Genomic DNA, 20106 nt, shown 5'->3' with positions numbered 1-20106 from the left:
CCCCTATACCTATCCCCCTTTCTATCTATCCTTCTATTTTCCTTTTTTTTTTTCTTCTTCCAATCGATCCCTTCGGTTACTACCATCTTATGACTGCAATAAACTGCTACTGGAGAACTCTTTAAAGGCTTGAATCAATCCACAATCATCACCAAGTACTGCTGCTGGTTTGGTCCTTATTCACTAAGTTACTAATTCTGATTTAGTTTCTATTTTGGTGTTCTGCTACAACTATTATTGATCCTACTGTAGAGTGGTTCTTACTTCTTAGTTGAACTCCTTCTACATTAGGAATGAGGAGGGGACTTCAGGTTTAGAGTTTGTTGTGGCTTATGATTTATCCATTGTAAAAACCTACTTTGAAAAGAGAGACGAGAATTTAATTACCTTCAAAAGTAGGCATCATAATAGCCAAATACATTTCTTTCTAACTAGAAGGTACGATAAGTCATTATGTAAGAATTGAAAGGCTATACCGGGGGAGAGCCTAACCACACAACATAAATTATTGGTCATGGATATGTCTCATAAAGCCGAATCATAATAAAGGTGAACTTTTCACCCTAGGATAAGATGCTGAAGCTTAAAAGGAGCTACCTTGAAATCATCTACTGATAAAATGATAAAACAAGGAAAGTGGGACTTTGATGGAGATACTAATACGATGTGGAACGAGATGACTGCTCGTATTAAGAAGGTTGCTAAAGATGTCCTAGGAGATTCGAAAGGAAAACAACAATCCTCTAGGGTGACTTGGTGGTGGGATGATGAGGTTCAAGCACCATTAAGGTTAAGAAAGCTGAGTTTAATACATGGCAAAAGGACTAAGGATGTAGAGGATCAAAAGGTATCATTTTTCCAAAATGAAGCTAAAAACACTGAGAAAAAAAGGGAGAAGAAATATAAAAATCTTTATAACAATTTGGATACAAAGGAAGGGGGAAAGATAGCTGAAATGAGGGAAAGGAAGAGTAGAGATTTCAACCATGTTAGATGTATTAAAGTGAAAATGGTAAAGTACTAATAAGGGATGGGGCATTAATGAGAGATGGAAAGATTATTTTTACAGCCTACTAAATGAAGACATTTTGAGCAAAAGCGCCCGAAAAAACTGCATTACTCAACCATATACCACATGTAGATATATACGCAAAATTAGGGTGTCTGAAGTGAAAGAAACCTTAAGAAGGATGAAAGTCGGCAGGCACCAAGCCCAGACGGGGTCCCAATAGAAGTGTGGAAAAACTTAGGAATCTGTGGTTTAACTTGGCTAATTAAGCTGTTTAATAAGATTATGAGCTCAAAGAATAAGCCAGATGATTGGAGGAGAAGTAATATGGTACCAACTTACAAAAATAAAGGGCATATTCAGAGCTGCAATAACTATAGAGGCATAAAATTGATGACTCGAATTATGAAATTATGGGAGAGAGTTATTGAAACTCGCCTGAGACAAGAAACTACAATTATAGAGAACCAATTTGGTTCTATGCTAGAAAGATCCACGACAGAAGCTATTAACTTATGTAGGAGGCTCATGGAAAGATTTAAAGATTGCAAAAGGGATCTCCATATGGTTTTTATTGACCTAGAAAAAGGGTATGACGGAGTCCCTAGAGAGTTAATTTGGCAAGTACTAGAGAAGAGAAGTGTTTTAAGTAAATAAGAAAACATAATATAAAGATATGTACGATGACGTGGTTACATCAAGCATCAGCTTTAGGTCCTTATTTGTTTGCACTTATCATGGATTATTTAACCAGAGACATTCAAGATGAGGTTCCTTAGTGTATGCTTTTCACTAATGATATTGTTTTGGTGGATGGAACAAAAGCAGGGATTAATGCCAAGTTGGAATTATGGAGATCAATCTTGGAATCAAAAGATTTTAGGATAAGTACAATGAAGATGGAGTATCTGAGTAAGTGAAAATTGATGAGTGGGAGTTTTCGCAAAGTGATTATTTTAGGTATTTGGGCTCAAATAAGAAGGTGATATAGAGGATTATGTTTTGCAGAGAATTAAAATAGGATGGATGAAGTGGAGAGGTGCGCGGGGTGTAGTGTGATCAACGTATTCCTTTAAAACTTAAAGGAAAATTTTATAGGACAATCATACAACCGCTATGATGTATGGTGCGGAATGTTGGGCAATTAAGAATCATCATATAGGTAAACTCAACGTAGCGGAGATGAGGATGTTAAGATGGATGAGTGAAAAAACTAGGAAGGATACATACAGAATGATCATATTAGAGCTGGTTTGGGAGTAGCTCCATTACATGATAAGCTACGAGAAAGTTGTTTGAGGTGGCATGGTCATGTTCAACAGAGGCCTTTGGAAGCTCCAGTACTGAGGAGTGAGTTGATTCAGATTGAAGGAACTAAATGAGCCAGGAGCAGACCTAAAATGACCTTAGGAGAAGTGGTGAGGAAAGTCATGCATAACTTAGGCCTTGTATCAAGTATGACCTCGATTAGAGCTGATTGGAGGGCAAGGATCCATGTAGCCTACCCCATTTAGTTGGGTTGAGGCTGAGTTGTTGCCGTATCAATAAAATTATCTAAAACAAAATCCCATAACCAAATAATATCAAAATAGGACCTATTGTTGCACTGTAACTGCATTAAGTTGCTAATATACCATACAACCAATCAAAATATTGTTTCATCCACTATGAAACATCAAGGATATAGCAACAACTTGTAGTACAATGAAGTCCCTCTCTAGTTACCATCATGTTGGCTGTCTATATCTCAGTCCAAGATGCAAAGATTTAATGGAAAATTCTGCCTTTCAGTGCATAGAGAAACAAAAAACAACAAAGGAATCTTTGATGGGACACCTCCAAAATCCCTAGACCATCAACAGTTACTGGATCCTTATTGATGGACTGGTCACTAATTTGAAGGAATTAAGTGAGCTGTTCAGAAATTCTTTCAGAAGTAATTTGAAATCCATTTAACAGCATATGTAAAATGCAGATAGTAACAAAATATTGTGTTTTCTGTCTTTTATATTCTTTCCTAAGATAGGGACATCTCTTATCCTCTTGCTCTTATGCCGTTCACACCATTACTAATAATTTTTTTCCTTATTATTAGAAGAAGAAAATAAAAGACAATAAAAACACGACGGGTCGATCAAAAGAACAAAAAGAAAAAACTGGAGAGAAAAAAACACAATGGAGACACAATCAAAAATATCTTTCTATGCCACAAATCTTAAACAGTAACTCTGGTGTACAACTATTACCTCTCCATCAGCTGAAGTGTATCCTGGATACAGATTTGCAAGGACAACAAGAGTTCCTTTGCTCATGTGCAGTCTGCATTCTTCCAAGACTATCACCAAAGTCTTTAATTCGGTTCAGGTGCTTTTTATTTTCAAGCTCTGGTGTATTCTTGTTATTTATCCAAGTTTTAGGAAACACATTTTCAAGATGACCAACTAAGTTTTTAACGTCCCAGGAATGTGTGCAAACACTAGCGACGTTGATTACTGATCTCACATTCATCGTGATAGATCTTAATCAATTACTTGCTAACACATCTAGCGTTGTTATTGCAAGTGATAAAAGTCATGAAGATAATTGGTTCTCCTTAACGTATAATAGACACACACGATGATAAATAGACCACTTTAAAACTAGATCACTCATTTCTCCAAGATGCGCATTTCATAACCAGGGTTATGGGGTCTTGTAATGAGATAGTCTTGGTTCATCAAGTAATAAACCCTAACCTAGGAATCACGTTTTTATGGAATCTATCAATTAGGAGGCATTGGAGATTGTCAGACTTGCCATTTCAATTTTGTGGGTTATGTTCGAACATTGCATTGGTTCATGATCCAAGAACGCAATAGTACAAGGTTGTTCAATTTTTCTGTATGATTATGACCACGGTCGTGAAAACTTCACCTGCCGATTGGGAGGCCTAGTACACATTGTGGGTATGGATTTATGGAGACATATTGGTGATGCCCCTTACGATATTGGCTGGAGTAACCACAAACCAGAAACAATAGTTGCTGGATCTTCTCATTGGTTTGGGAAAAAATGAGACGATGATCGCAACGCAATCGTTTCGTTTGATACGGGGATGAGTCGTTGTTGCAAGAGGTTATATCGCCCAACAGCACGGTCAATGCAATCAATTCCTATGCTTCGTTTTGATTGGGAGTATTGGACGACTCCCTTTCTCTATTTCATTATGTCGAAACTAAATTCCTTGATGTATAAGTAATGAAAGAGTATGTTGTTAAGGAATTGTGGACAAAATATTTTACTATCAGTGAAAAGCCTGTGCAAACAAACTATTCCATAGTTTCATCTCAGTATGGATATTTGAGAAATAGTAAGATCCTGCTATTATAGAACACTGGCAAGCGTAGCAGAATGGTACTCTTTTATGATCCTAAAAGCGTCAATTATAGGAATCTTAAAGTCTTGAACACATTAAATTGGCTTATCATGGGTTGTTCTTAGTCGGTGCTAAGCTTCTTGCATTCCACTTCTGGCGAAATAATTATACCTGTATCTTCAATTCGCAAAAGATTCTTCACATAGTATCACCCCATGATAAGCCAATTTAACGTGTTTAAGACTTTAGGATTCCTATAATTGGAGCTTTTAGGATAAAAAACGAGTACCATTCTACTACGCTTGCCAGTGTTTAATAACAGCAGGATCTCACTATTTCTCAAATATTCATACGGAGATGAAACTATGGAATAGTTCGTTAGCACCGGTTTTTCACTGATAGTAAACTATTTCATCCACGATTCCTTAACAGCATGCCTTTTCATCACCTGTACATCAAGGAATTAGCTTTGACACAATGAAATAGAGAAAGGGAGTCATCCAATACTCCCAATCGAAACGAAGCATAGGAATTGATTGCATTGACCTTCGTGCTGTTGGGCAATATGACCTCTTGCAACAACTCATCCCCACATCAAACGAAACGATTACGTTGCGATCATCGTCTCATGTTCTCCCCAACCAATGAAACGAGCCAACAACTATTGTTGCTGGCTTGTCGGTACTCCAACCAATATTGCAAGAGGCATCACCAATATGTCTCCATAAGTCCACATCCACAGTATGCACTAGGCCTCCCAATCGACAGGTGAAGTTTTCACGACCATGGTCATAATCATATAGAAGAAATTGAACAACCTTGTACTATTGCATTCTTGGATCATGAACCAATGCAATGTTCAAACATAGCCCACAAAATTGAAATGGCAAGTCTGACAATCTCCAATGCCTCCTAATTGATGGATTCCATAAAAACGCGATCTCTAGTTTAGGGTTTATTACTTGATGAACCAAGACTATCTATCCCATTACAAGACCACATTACCCTGGTTATGGAATGCCCATCTTGAAGAAATAAGTGATCTCATTTAAAGTGGTCTCTTTATCATCATGTCTATTATACGTTAAGGAGAACCAATTAGCTTCATAAATTTTATCACTTGTAATGACAGCGTTAGATGTGTTAGCAAGTGATTGATTAAGATGTATTTCGATAAATGTGGGATCAGTAATCAACATCTACCAGTGTTTGCACATAGACCTGGAACGTTAAAAACTTAGTTGGTCATTTTGCAAGTGCGTTTCCTGAAAATTGAATAAATAACAAGAATATACCAGGGATTGAAAAACACACTTAAACCGAATTAGAGACTTTGTCGACAGTCTTGAAAGAAAATTAATGATGATATCTTGAGGTAGTTATTATGACTAAAATGACATAAATACCTCTAGCACCTTAAGATGCAAAATAAATGCATAAAATTAAAAAAAATCAAAACAACCATAAATGTCTATCTATTCGAAAATATTCACTTAATAAGAAAACAATATTTTAAAAAAAAACTAGGATTTCAAATAAATGCATGCAAATACCAGAAATGCAGCAATCAAGAAAAATAAAAAAAATGCCTAAAGAGCATATAATGAGATTAATATGATCGGGTAAACAAAAACATTGAAAATCACACATGAATGACATGTTTAAAATCACTAAACCCTTCTAGTAAGATGTGCATTATACAAACTACACATAAATAAAAACCTACGAACAAAATGCAGCTCATATGCAATCATGAGGCATCAAAACTTATAGAAGCACTAGGATGCTACCATCACAAAAAGTTGGATAAATAACAAATAAAAAAATAAACTCAACCATTCATAAGAATGTTGTAAAAACTAAGAGAATTCATTTAAGAAAAACGGAATTATCCTACAGTGTGAACCCGGAACTGAAATTAGCTCTTGGGGCACCCCAATGTCAGCAAGTAATATAAATTCATTAATAAACTTAGCTACCTATGCTGTTGTAAGCTTGGCATATTTTTACCAAAAAAAAAAAAAAAAAGGCTTGGCATTTGACTGAAGTTCCACTTACTTAGGGTCTTTCTGGTATCATTTTTCATTTTCATTTTCTGACAATTTCTCAATTTTTCGTGTGTTTGGTATCATTTTTTAAACTTGTTTTTATTTAAAATAAATGAAAACACCCCCTGATAAACCCAAAATCACACCGGCCAATTGTAAGCCGCCACGTGTCCCGGCCCAAGCAAGGAGGTCATCCCAAGGTCGGCCAACTCACGTCTCCGGATAGGAAAGGACCAAGTCCAGGTACTACGGGCTACTACCATCAAGGACCAAGTCCAGGTACTACAGGCTACTATCACCAACGATCGAGTCCAGGTACTACACACAGGCTACCACCGCCAACAACAAGATATACATCATCTCAAGGGCTTAGGCACCGCCTACCAGCAACATAGTCCCAGTCTCCCAGATGGACTCAAGCACCAAGGATCTTATCTAACACGTATGAATGTCTATCTACCAGGAACATCCACCCTACCGGGACTCTACCTCCCGTAGGGAACCAACCAAGAGAAGAATCCTACTACCTAGGAACTCTATCGAGTACGAGGACTACTTGTCATCAACTGGGACTCTCCACACTGCCCCATTCCTGTTAGCTTTTAGAGTGGAAGAAGAAGAAGACAAGAAACTTCAAGAGAGCAGCCACGGTTTTGGTTTGGTGTGTTATGTCTCAAAACAAGAGACTAACATGCTTATATTGAAAAGAATATATAATTACACAGAGGCCCTTAGCCTCATACAAATGACACAAAGAATACATAAAAGAGGGGTTATGTACATATATACCCCTGATACAGCTATTCTTAACACTCCCCCTCAAGCTGGGTAGTATATGTCATACATACCCAGCGTGTCTAACATAAAACTAAAGTGATGAGAGCTAAGTCCTTTGGTGAAGATGTCTGCCACTTGTTCATTTGTCTACACAAAAGGAGTACAAATAGTCTTAGAGTCTATCTTCTCCTTGATGAAGTGTCTGTCAACCTCAACATGCTTTGTCCTGTCATATTGAACTGGGTTGTGAGCAATACTTATGGCTGCCTTGTTATCGCAATATAGACCAATAGGTTCCGTCATCTCAAATCCCAATTCTTGAACAAGTTTCTTCAACCACAAGATTTCACACACACCATAAGCCATGGCTCTAAACTTTGCTTCAGCACTTGACCTAGCTACCACAGCTTACTTCTCCAGATGACTAAATTTCCCCCAACAAAGGTACAGTATCCAGAGGTGGATCTTCTATCAGAAATAGACCCGGCCCAATCAGCATCTGTATACACTTCAATTCCCAAGTGACCATTCCTAGAGAAGAGAAGGCCTTTTCCAGGGCATGACTTCAAATAACTGAGGATCCTGTAAACTGCATCAAGATGTCCCATCTTGGGTGCATGCATAAACTAACTCACCACTCCAACAACGTAGGTGATGTCAGGCCGGGTGAGGGAGAGATAGATTAGCTTACCTACTAATCTCTGATACTTTTCAGCATCCACAAGAGGTTCACCACAATCTTCCCCTAGTTTTTGGTTCTGCTCAATAGGGGAGGAGATTGGTTTGCACCCTAAGTAGCCTGTCTCTGTAAGTAGATCAAGAACAAACTTCATTTGGCAAACATTGATCCTTTGCTTGGATCTTGAAACTTCAATCCCCAGAAAATACTTCAATGGACCGAGAGATCTTTGATCTCAAACTGCCGAGCCAAATAAAGCTTAAGCTTTGAGATTTCAGCTTCACTGTTTCCCACGACCACAATGTCATCAACATAAACAATGAGAGCCGTAATAGTGCTGCCCTTCCTTTGTATAAACAATGTGTGATCAGCTTGACTTTGAGTATATCCATTTTGCAGGAGGGCTTATCTGAACCTCTCAAACCAAGCCTTAGGAGACTGTTTGAGTTCATAGAAAGCCTTCCTAAGACGACACACTTTCCCATTATCGCCAGGATGCTTGAACCCAGGAGGAGAGTGCATATATACCTCTTCTTCTAGGTCACCATGTAAGAATGCATTCTTTACATCAAGCTGGTACAATGGCCAATCAAGGTTTGCAGCCATTGAGAGAAGTACACGAATGGAGTTATGCTTGGCCACCGGAGCAAAGGTTTCCTGATAGTTAATGCCATACACCTGTGTATAACCCTTGGCGACAAGTCTTGCCTTATACCTCTCTACAATACCATCAGACTTGAACTTGACTGTGAATATCCATCTGCATCCAACAGGGATTCTCCCTTTAGGGAGTTCAACAAGATCCCAAGTGTGATTCTTCTCAAGAGCCAACATCTCTGTATTCATTGCTTCTCTCCATTGTGGATCTGCCATAGCCTCTGCTACATTCTTGGGAATAGATATGGATGAGATAGCTACTTGTAAGGGAGATAGAATCATAGAAAACAAACTTGGCAATGGGATTAGTATATGCCTGAGTTCCCTTGCGGTGAGCAATGGGAAGATCTAAGTCTGAGGATGTAGAAGTAGAGGGAGGTATACCTGTCTCAATGGATGAAGGCTCAGGATGAGGAGACGAAGAAGGATTTTGACAGGTCTTCTTTATAGGAAGCCATGAAGAAGGATTTCTCCTGTCCATCGTATACACCAGTAGCTCCCCCTGTTCTCTGTTCACCTATGCACCAGGAGGCTCCCCCTCAAAAATAGTATCCACAGAAAGTTTCTTTCCCTTGTCAATCTGAAAAGGAGAAATAGAGACAAGAGAGGAGAAAGGAAAAAAAAACAAACTTGGGAACCTCTTCACCTACCAAGAGATGAATACTCCCCCTGAAGAGGTGACTGAAAATACGGTATGGTTTTAAAGAAATGGACATCTTTGGAGAGAAGCCACCGATGAGTAGGAGGATGATAGCATTTATACCCTTTGGAGGTGAGGAATACCCAAGAAAGATGCACTTTAGAGCCTTAGGATCCAATTTAGTGCGGACAGATTTGCTAATATGTACATAGCAAATACAACCACACACCCTTGGAGGAAGAGAAAAGGAAGAAGACCGTGAGGGTAAGACATCAAGAGGAACCTTAAAGTTCAAGACACTAGACGACATGTGATTAATAAGAATGACAGCTGTGAGTAGAGCATCAGACCAAAAAGTTTTTGGAACATGCATGGTAAACCAAAGGGATCTAGCCACTTCAAGGAGATGGCGATTTTTTCTTTTAGCCACCCCATTTTGTTGTGGGGTATCAACATAGGCCACCTAATGAATAATGCCATGGTCAGAAAAAAAGGTTTCCAAACCACTATACATATATACTCCCCACCTTTGTCAGAACGAACAATTTGGATCCAAGTTTGAAATTGGGTATACACTAACTCATAAAAATTTTTAAATGCAACAAAGACATCACTCTTATGTTTCAAAAGGTAAACTCAAGTAACCTGAGAATAGTCATCAATGAAAGAAATAAAGTAGCGGAAGCCACGCAAAGAGGTAACAGGGGAAGGCCCCCAAACATCAGTATGGATAAGATGAAAAGGTGAAGTAGATCTATTACCGTTAGATGCATAAACTGTTTTACAACTTTTGGCAAATAAACAAGGTTCACAATGAAAAAATGAGTGATAGGAAAAGAAGTAAATAAATGTGGCAACAGTTTCCTCATAACAGAAAAAGAAGGGTGCACCAAATGACGATGCCAAAGGAAAATATCCTCCTGAGTACGTCCACCTTCTTGCCCACAAACATAGGACTGAGCTTGCACAACAGGGGAACCACCAGTCTCCAAAACATACAAGCCGTTAGTTTCACGACCACTGCCAATCACCCTCCTCGTCACCAAATCCTAAAAAAGACAATGGGTAGGAAAGAATGTAACAAAGCAGTTCAAAGATTTAGTCAATTGGCTAACTGAAAGAAGGTTAGTGGTAAAGTTGAGAACATGAAAGACAGACTTCAAGGGTAAAAGTGGTGTAACCTGGATATCTCCCTTACCAGAAATGGAAGAGAAGGAACCATCAGCAATTTTTACCTTATCTTTCCCAGAACAAACAGAATAGGAATTATACAGCTGAAACCTACCAGTCATATGATCCGTGGCACCTGAGTCAATGACCCAAGGTATGGTGCCGGAGGAGGAAGAGGCCTGTAGTGCAAAGGGGAAGTAAGGAGTAGTAGAGAACCATCCGTGGCTACAATCCGGTGAAATGCAGCAATGTCTTCTTTGGAAAGAGAGGATGGATCGATTCATTGACTCCAACATGAGCCTTAGGCCCCTTCTTCCGCTGTCCCTTCAGTCCCCCAGAGGAACCAGAAGGGGGCATCCCATGGAGATCCCAACAAAAGTCCTTGGTTTGCCCAGATTTGCCACAATGGTCACATAAGAATCGGCCCTTTGCAGCTCCCTTATCAGCTCCCTTAGTAGCCCCCTTATCAGCTCCCATAGTGGAGTCCTGAGGGGTGGAAGAAACAAGAGCGGAGCGCTCAACAGGGTCTCCTCACTCTGTAGATATCCACACACCTCCTCCGGTGAGAGAAGACTTGGTCGGCAAAGGATTTGTACCCTAAGAGGCTCAAAGTCAGAATTAAGGCTGCCAAGGAGAAATAAGACCCTCTCTTTCTCAAATAACCGGTGCACCTTGATCTCATCATCAGGACAAACTGAAGATCTCTATGGTGATCATACTCCTCCCACAGGCCCACAACAAGACTATAGTAGTCAGAGATGCTTCTATCACCCTAGCGCAGGCTAACAATCTGTTGGAGAAGTTGGTACACCTTTGTAAAGTCCCCAACCTGATCAAAGATACGGGCCACACTGTCCCAAATGTCTTTGGCAGTCTCCTTGCGTATAAACCTTCTTCCAATCTCAGGCTTCATTGAGAAAAGAAGCCAAGCCATCACAAGAGAATTCTCAGTGTCCCATTTGGAGTACCTTTGCTTGGTAGGAAGGGGGACCTTGATGCTACCATTTATGTACCCCATCTTCCCCCTACACCGAAGAATCAATTTCATGGATCGGGACCAATCCAAATAGTTGTGGTTCTCAAGCTTGGCAATAGGAAGTTGGATATTGGGGCACTCAAAGGAAGAAGGGGAGATGGAGCTGTTTCCACAAGGGGCAAGGGTGTCTCGACATTTTTCTTACCCATATTGAATCTCAAATCAGCCACTTAAAAGGAGTAAACAACAGCACTTCAAGCAAACAGGTTTGTCTCAAAACAGTAGGCACAAAAACAGGGCAAACAATAGCCAAAAAGGCTAGAAACATTTGTAGATCTTTAGAAAATACTCAAATAGCAGCGGAGTAAAGATGAGTAATGCTCCTTACCCAAAAACGATGCAAATGGACCATAAAAATGGCCAAACAAGGCTCTATCAAGAGCAGCAAACAAGAACTCTAGTCATGGAAATTCTGGCGTAACAGCCAAACCAAGATGCAATGGGAATGAATGGGTGCTTGCAGAAGGTTAAAGAGAAGCAAAGGAGATCAAAGAGGACCCCCAAACAAAACTAGAGCACCAGGAAGCACTCCATTTGGATTCCAAACGAGAGAGAAATAAGCTGGAGAAGATGCCAGTCCTTCAAATAACAGCAGAAAGCAGGTGAATGAAACTCTTCTTCACACTTCAAACTTCCAACTTCCTTCAAACACTTGCAAACAGCAGGATCAATGCTCTGATACCATGTTAGCTTTAGAGTGGAAGAAGAAGAAGAGAAGAAACTTCAAGAGAGCAGCCACGGTTTTTGTTTGGTGTGTTATGTCTCAAAACAAGAGACTAATATGCTTATATTGAAAAGAATATATAATTACACAAAGGCCCTTGGCCTCATATCCCTGATATAGCTATTCTTAACAATTCCACTATAAATGCGAAGGTACTCTACCCCATCAACTCATCTTGAATTCTAACGATTCATCTGTTTGCTCTTAGGCATTGGAGAGTCCTAATTCGGAACCACACCGGTTCTCCTTTGTCACCCAGGTCCTTTTGCAGGTTACGACACTTGAAGGGACCACCAGACGATTTCTTGATGCAACTGATTGGCGCCGTCTGAGCCATCGTACTTACTAGCTCGATTCCTCAATTACTCCTCCCTCCACCAACAATACTGCGAGGGAGAGGAACGAATCACCTCCTCCAGAGAGCTCGTAGCGTAGAGTCAATGACCATGTATCTCAGGAGAGGGAGATCCTTGAGAACGACCAGGTTGAGGTAGTCGACCTCAACAACGAAGTACCCGTGGAGCCAGTACTTGACCCTAACGCACCAGAAACTGTGGGTCAGGTCAATAACTTGCAGTGGCAGATCCTCAATGACCAACGACTCTTTCGAGACTACCTTAGGCAGCGAGCGACGTCCCACCACCGTAGGGCGTCGCCACCACCAAGGACGGAGCTTATCCCTCGATAAGAGCAAAACCCTAGGAGGTCACCTCCTAGGGGTGAAAGGTCAGAGAGACTCGCAAGGCGCGCAAGTCCCACTCACCAGCAAGGAGATCCTTCCCAGCATCCCAGGAGAACGACGGACCTCCCAGTACGTTCAGGACGTGGGAGGACACCAACACACAAGTCCGTGGTACCTAGTCCAGAAAGTTCGATCAGGAGGTCAGTGTTCCAAGGTCGACTAGGAGGAAGTCACACACTAAGACGGAGCCAGACCTACCAAGAAGAAAGTCCCTCACGTTCGCGCCAAGGTTCGTCTCGTCGTGACCACTCACCATCCCGTCAAAACTCCCGACGGGAGGGAACTTCAAGGAGAGGTCGAGAGCGAGGTTGCAGCGAACGCCCTGCTAGGCGTGAAAGACAGTCATGAGAAGAAGAGCTAGACAAAAGACTCCGAGATTTGGACGAGAACCTGGAAGGGCTAAAGAAGCAGACTAAGGGCGAGACGCACTCGGTACCCAGACAACATCCATTCTCGGCAGAGATCATGGCAGCCACACTCCCCTCCCGGTTTAGGCTGCCCACCTTTGAACTCTATAGTGGTACCACGGACCCTAATGACCATATCAATTACTTCAACGGGATGATGAACCTCTGCGGGGGATCAGACGTGGTCTCTGACTGAGCATTCCCTGCATCCACTCAAGGGTGCAGCTACCTCATGGTTTTTCAGGTTACAACCAAGGTCGATAGATTCGTTCGCAGAACTCTGCGAGCAATTCGTCACCCGCTTCCAGAGCAGCGTCAAGCAGAAGAAGATCACGGTCAATCTACTGAACATGGTACAAAACCCTGAGGAGTACGTCACCAGGTTCACCAAGGAGTCCTTGGAGGTTCGAGACTTGGACAACCAGACCCAGCATATAGCCTTGGCTGGGCATCAGAGACTTGGACTTGATCAAAGACCTAGCGCGACATGAGACCGGGACCATGAAGGAACTTATAGAGCGGTGCAACGAGTTCGCCAATATGGCCGAGGTACCGCAGGCTCGGAAGAAGGTGATCGAGGTCAAGACCCAGGATAATAAGATATCGGCGCCGGACGATCGTAAAGAGAGCAAGAGATCAAGGACCGAGCGCCGACAGGAGGAGAAGGGTGACAGCCAGTCAAGAAGGACCGACTGTTGCCCAGAGAGAAGCGACCGAGCAAGCAGCCCTGAGTTCACACCCCTAAACACCACCAGGTCTCAGATACTCAAGCAAATCCAAGACCCTGACCTATTACATTGGCCACGACCCATGCTAGCAGGACCTGAGAAGCGCAACCCCAACAAGTACTATCTCTTCCACAAAGACATAGGACATGACACAGAAGGCTACATCCAACTGAAAAGGGAGATAGAACAACTTGTAAAGGCAGGGAGCTTGAATAAGTATGTGAAAGGAGGACGTGATGACCGTTCGGGCCAAGGAGGTAGAGGTCGTGACCGAGAAAGAGAAGAACCAAGGAGGGAAGAATGAAGGACAGACCGAGATAGAGAGAGAGAGACTGCCCAGAAGAGAAGAGAGATGTAGCGGCACCAAGCGGCACCAAGGGAGCCCCCATCCTCACCATACTAGGAGGACCAGGGTAGGAATCTACCAGGAAGGCCAAAGCCCATGCCAGGTTCGTGGGAGTAGCGACTGGGGCGTCCGTGGACGTGCTCTCACTAGAAGCCTACAGGCAGTTCGGGTTTGGCGACGACCAACTCAAACCAGAGCTTACCTACCTCCACGGGTTCTCGGGCGCTATTGCCTCCATCAGAGGTACCATAGAGTTGTCCGTCACCTTCGGAGAGCGCCCTCCGCAGATGACCATCATGGTGAACTTCATGGTCGTCAAATCCGTGGTATCCTTCAACGGCCTCCTAGGGTGACCATCTCTAATAGCCCTTAGAGGAGGTATATCACCCATCCACCTGAAGATGAAGTTCCCCACCGAGAATGGGGTGGGCGAGGTCCGAGGAGACCAAAAGAAAGCCAGGGAATGTTATGCGACCTTCGTCAAGAAGAACAATGGCAACACCCGTGGAATGACGTTGTGCATTGAGAACCTCGTCAGCGACCAGAGAGATGAACAAATAGAGAGAAGAGGAAGGCCAGTGGAGGACCTCGTCCCATGTCCTCTTAGCAAGGATGATCCCTCCAAGGTAGTATAGGTTAGCTCACTATTGAGCAAGGAACAGAATGAGGCCGTTGATGAATGATCTAAACTATGTATACTATTGAAAAATAAGGATATCCACAGGGGTGAGCTCCACTGAGCTCAATAAGGGAAACACACAAGCATATATGCATATAGTCCATGATGAATGATCTAAACTATGTATGCTTCTAACAACAGTATTAAGTCACATGAGGTATAAGTACTACTGTAATAGAATGATAGCCTCGGTCCCGGAAACACATAACCAGACGTTGGTCACTCGAGCGAAACCATTCTACTATGGTGGAAACCCGCCAGTTCCGGAATGAACACATCGGACCCCAGCAGACCCCCAATGATAACCCTACTGTTGTTTCCATTCCGGTAAAAACACATAGGACCTGGGACAGTGAATGGCATTCCGGTATGAACACATCGGACCTACCACAGGTTATCCAACACCTCAACCCTTGTTGGTAAGGGTCGTAGCACTGGGTTCATGATAATCCTAACCATATGCATACAAACATGATGGCATATGAATCAAAATAAGATAGTAAGGTAATTCTGTCCAGCAATAGTAATAACAACATCAATTCAAGAGCATAAGTAATTTCATGCATATGCATCATGTAATGCACCTAACAACATGCATCATCTAATGCAAAGAAGGAAAAAGCTACAAAACTATATGATCAAAGTATTATTATGATGCATGACATGGCAACATTAACAAATAGACACTGAAATTAAGTCAAAATCCCCTTACCTGAGATAGTTGATAATCTTAGCCAATTAGAAACCCAAAAGTACAAGTAATCCTCACCAAAAATGGAGTAAAACAGCCCTAATTAGACATCAAAACATCACATAGTAGTTAGGGTAGCAATCTAGGTCAAACCCTAAGGAGTCAATCCAACAAACACATCAAAAGGGGCAGCCGGATGCAGACTGCCAAAGGGCCGGACGTACGCCATGAAGCCTGCAACTCCATCCGGCTGCCCAAACAGAATTGGGGCTTTTGCATATTAGGGCTGGATCTTGACATGCACAGCCCTAAAACCTAAAATTGGGTACGGGGGAAAGGAAGGGAACACTAATTGGGTTATATCCATCTAATTGCATGTTCAATTGGTTGATTAATTCATTAACTGTCTAGATTCTATATTGGGACAGAATTGAGTTGAAAGCTCAACAACAATTGAAGGAGAAGGAGAGAAATTAGGGTAAAACAAAACTTGAGTTGTGTAACCTACCTGAAATTAGGGTGGAGTTGATGATGATAGGCTCAATCCCAAGCTCCAAGTATAATTTCCAAGGTCTACGCTTTCAAATAGACCAAGACCATAAAAACCCTAGGCTTCTTCCCTTCTCATTCCCTCTCTTTTCTCTTCTTTCTCTCTAGCGCTCAAGCTGAAATCGATTTGGTCTTAGCTTTGGTAGGAAATGAAATGTAAAACTAAGTAACTCTTATATAGAAACCTCTACTGAGGCATGTTGGTTTAGTTGGGTAAAAATCAGTTTTGGGAATGTGTTTCTAAAATCTGATTTTAATTAGCTAATTAGTTATAACTAACTCATATAGGTGATGTCATATGACATAAGCGGGAACCCGGCTGGGGTAGACTATGGGCAGTTGGATTCCGCATTGGGAATGTGGGTCCCACAAGAGGAAATGACTATTCTGCCCCTATAATTCATTTTAAGTAAATATACAATATATATTTCATCCACTAGACACCTCAGACTCATTTAAGGCCAAGGTAGTTGGCTATTCGAAATGCCTTTATAGACGAGTCATGAGATTGGTCTGAATTTCTTAATCGAGACAGCCCACAACTTAGAGGCTAGCATAGGCAATATTGAACCAGAACCTGAAATCACACAGGTTCCAAAAGTTCAAATTTTGCGGGTTTCACATTCCCCCAACCTTAAAAGAATTTCGTCCTCGAAATTGACCCAGCAGATAATCCAAACAGTTGAGGTTACTTCAACAGCATCATGACTTATACTTTAAAGTTGTTTCCTGTTTTGGGTACCAAACGATTTACTGGTCGATGGCTTTTGTTGACCAGTTTCGGGTCAGACAGTATTTTAAACTGACTAAAGACACTATTCTCATTTCCAAACTCTCCTATTCTTTCTCTAAACACACAAGAATATTCAAGAGGGGGTCCTAGAGTATCTAAAGTAACTTGGGAACAATTCATTACAAGGCTCACTCACCATATCAACAAAGTAAGTATCTAAACCTAAAAACCCAAAGAAAATATTCTCATTCTTATTATTATTATTGTTAATCATTATTTTTATTCTTCCTATTCTTTAATGTTCATTTCTATTCTTCTTTTATTTAAATTCCATTTTGTTCATGATATTTTCATATAATTCGATTATTAGATTTTTATCAATATTTTCGAGGTTTGGGTAGTAGTGTATAAGTCTGTACAATTCTTGCTTATAGGGTTTTCCTTATGAAGACTTCCACTTCTGGTTCTGCAATACCTAACTCAACTGTAGGATGAATTGGAATATTGATGGGATCCCTATTGCTCACTCCCAATAATGAAGGGGACATTCGGGGACCCATTACTCCACTCATACCTATTGTTGAGCAAAGTATTATCAAATCTTTCAGTTTCAGTCCCTTTCTGTTCTTAGTTGTTCTTGTCCTGACTGCATTATGTTTTAAGTGAAGGAATTCAAAATTTTTAAGAAGAGTTTGTTATTCTAATGCCTACAAGGTGTTTAACTGGATGCCTAAACTAGCATTCCTAGGTCTTTTGTTATGAAATCCCTTAATTTTCTTATACCCTTCAATTCTTGAATTGTTCATAAGTTTTCTTATGTGAAATTTCTTCTTATCTAAGAGGTTCTCCTTCTAATACTTTAGGTTACTTTAAATTTGATTGGGGTTTTAATGGATCCTAGGCCTTAGGTAAGCCTAGCCTAATGATATCAAATGTTATTTATTCGCTTCCACACATCTCCTATGGCTTCTTGGGTTACTTTCTCATAGGGGATTCAGTCACCTATTGTGCTGTACTTTCTTTGGTCTAGTTCCAATGCACTTTCCATGAGATTAGGTTAGTTTTGTATGGTTTGTATTAAAGATTTTTACTGTGTTCAAGTTGGCAGCCCCATTTGTTCTTTGTTAAAGTCTACATATGTTGTTATCTTTACTAAACCCCTTGCGTTAGATGTGGGATGAGTCCTCACATGTCTAGCTTTTTTTTTTCCCTTCTTTTTCTGTTTACTTAATCTAAGCAATGTAGCATTATTCTTTCTTTTTGTTTTTTGTTTTTTTTTTTTTGCACATTATTATTATTACTACTACTATATTATACATAGTTGTCATGGCATCCTGGCGCTGGAGAAGATGGCATATCGAGCTTCGACATGGCTTATGTATATATATTGCCCGATATGGCGTCCATGGCGCCATACCACGATATATGGGCATATCGGTCGATATTTGTGTAAAAAACTTAGGTTTTAATATTATTTTTTTTTAAACCATTTAAAAGCTTAAATGCTTTTTCCTTGATTTGTATTGGTCACATTAACATACAAAATTAAAACCATTAAACATTAAACAGTACACTTTACTACTATACCCCAAATCCCTAATTGGAATTGGAATTGGAATTTGGGAGATTTTAGAAATCACAAAGTGATTTGTCGAGACCGAAGACTTCGTGAGACCTTTAGAGACACGGAGACTGAGACTGAGACTGACGGAGTCAAGAAGACGAAGAAGTGAGAAGAAGAAGAAGAAGAACTGAAGCTGCAACTCTCGGCAAGTTCGAACCCCTCAGGCAACCTCCAGGTAAGTAATTTTTTATTTTTTATTTATTTGGTTCTTCTTCTTCTTCTCCAATCTCCTCTGTCCTCCGGCGACTCTTCTTCTTCTCACTTCTTCGTCTTCTTCAGTTCCGGCAACTCTCTCCGTCAGTTCTTCTTCTTCCTTCTCACTTCTTCTCACTTCTTCGTCTTCTTAACTTCTTCTTCTTCAGTTCTTCTTCTTGCCTTGCAGTTGCAGGCTTGCACACAATCATGGACCTCTCGATTTTTTGTTTCTTCTTCTTGCCTTGCAGTTGCAGGCTTGCACATAGACAGAGAAGGTGTTTTTTTCCCCTTCTTCTTGCCCTGCACACAGCCACACATATACAATTACACACACAGAGACAGGGAAAGAATCAAGAGACAGAAGGTGGGGGCAGGGATTTATTACAGATTTACAGCAAGTAGTTCGCTCTGTTTTTTCTTTTTCTTTTTTCATTCTTCTTGCCTTGCAGTTGCAGGCTTGCACAGTCACTAATCTATGTTTTCATACTTTCATATACACTAATGGATATTACACTTTCATGAATTAAACCATAGTATATTAGTAGTACACTTTCATGTTGATTTTGATGTTATAGGATATATATTATATCATACTAAATGACATTAAAAATAGAGAAAATAAAAAATAAAACATGGTCGACATGCTCACCATGGCGGCGACATGTCGATATATCGACGTGACACCCCTCCACCGACTTGGATCGCCGTGACGCCGTGACAACTATGATATATATAACAGCAAGCGTACGGGTCAATCGTAGCTACGGGTCGAACACGAGGAGATGTACGCCACCCTATTTTACTCACTTTAAAGTAATGCAAAGTGAATCAAATTAAAGTGTTAAATTAAACTAATTAAACAAACGGATCCTAACTCACAAGTATCTAACGAATTAAATTGGCGTCCTAACACATATCCATCTAACCTATCAAACTAACACGGATTGGAAGGGATAAATTGCAGCCACACACCACAACCACATAAAAAAAATAAAAGAAGAAGAAGGAGAATGAGAAGAAGAAGAGAGAATGAGATAGAAGAGAGGGAGAATGAGTTTAAGAGTTTATAGAGTAAAAACCTAGATGCTTAAACAAACCTTGCATGGCTTCCTCTTCTAAATCTCCAAGTCTTGTCATCAACTTAGGAACTTAGACTAGAAAGCTTGAAACTAAACTAGAATTATTACAACCATATTGAAGACATAAAATTAAAGCATGAATCAAAAGCATTACAACCATGGAATTGAAAGCATGAAATCAAACTAGAACTTAGAAAGCCAAAAACTAGAAGAAGAGAAGAAGAAATTTCACTAATTA

General features: G+C 40.7%; 1 long non-coding RNA gene across 1 annotated transcript; it reads left to right on the top strand.

Moving 5' to 3' along the window:
* The first annotated feature begins 1705 nt into the window (after positions 1-1705).
* Positions 1706-11777, top strand: LOC122641085. Its single transcript, XR_006329800.1, has 3 exons — positions 1706-1921; positions 7389-7393; positions 11765-11777. It is a non-coding gene; the product is annotated as an uncharacterized LOC122641085 (long non-coding RNA).
* The last annotated feature ends 8329 nt before the right edge of the window (positions 11778-20106 follow it).

The sequence above is a fragment of the Telopea speciosissima genome, chromosome 9 (assembly GCF_018873765.1).
Source record: "Telopea speciosissima isolate NSW1024214 ecotype Mountain lineage chromosome 9, Tspe_v1, whole genome shotgun sequence".
NCBI classification, from domain to species: domain Eukaryota; kingdom Viridiplantae; phylum Streptophyta; class Magnoliopsida; order Proteales; family Proteaceae; genus Telopea; species Telopea speciosissima.
The sequence above is the reverse complement of the archived record's forward strand: the minus strand, read 5'-3'. Positions and strand labels throughout refer to the sequence as shown.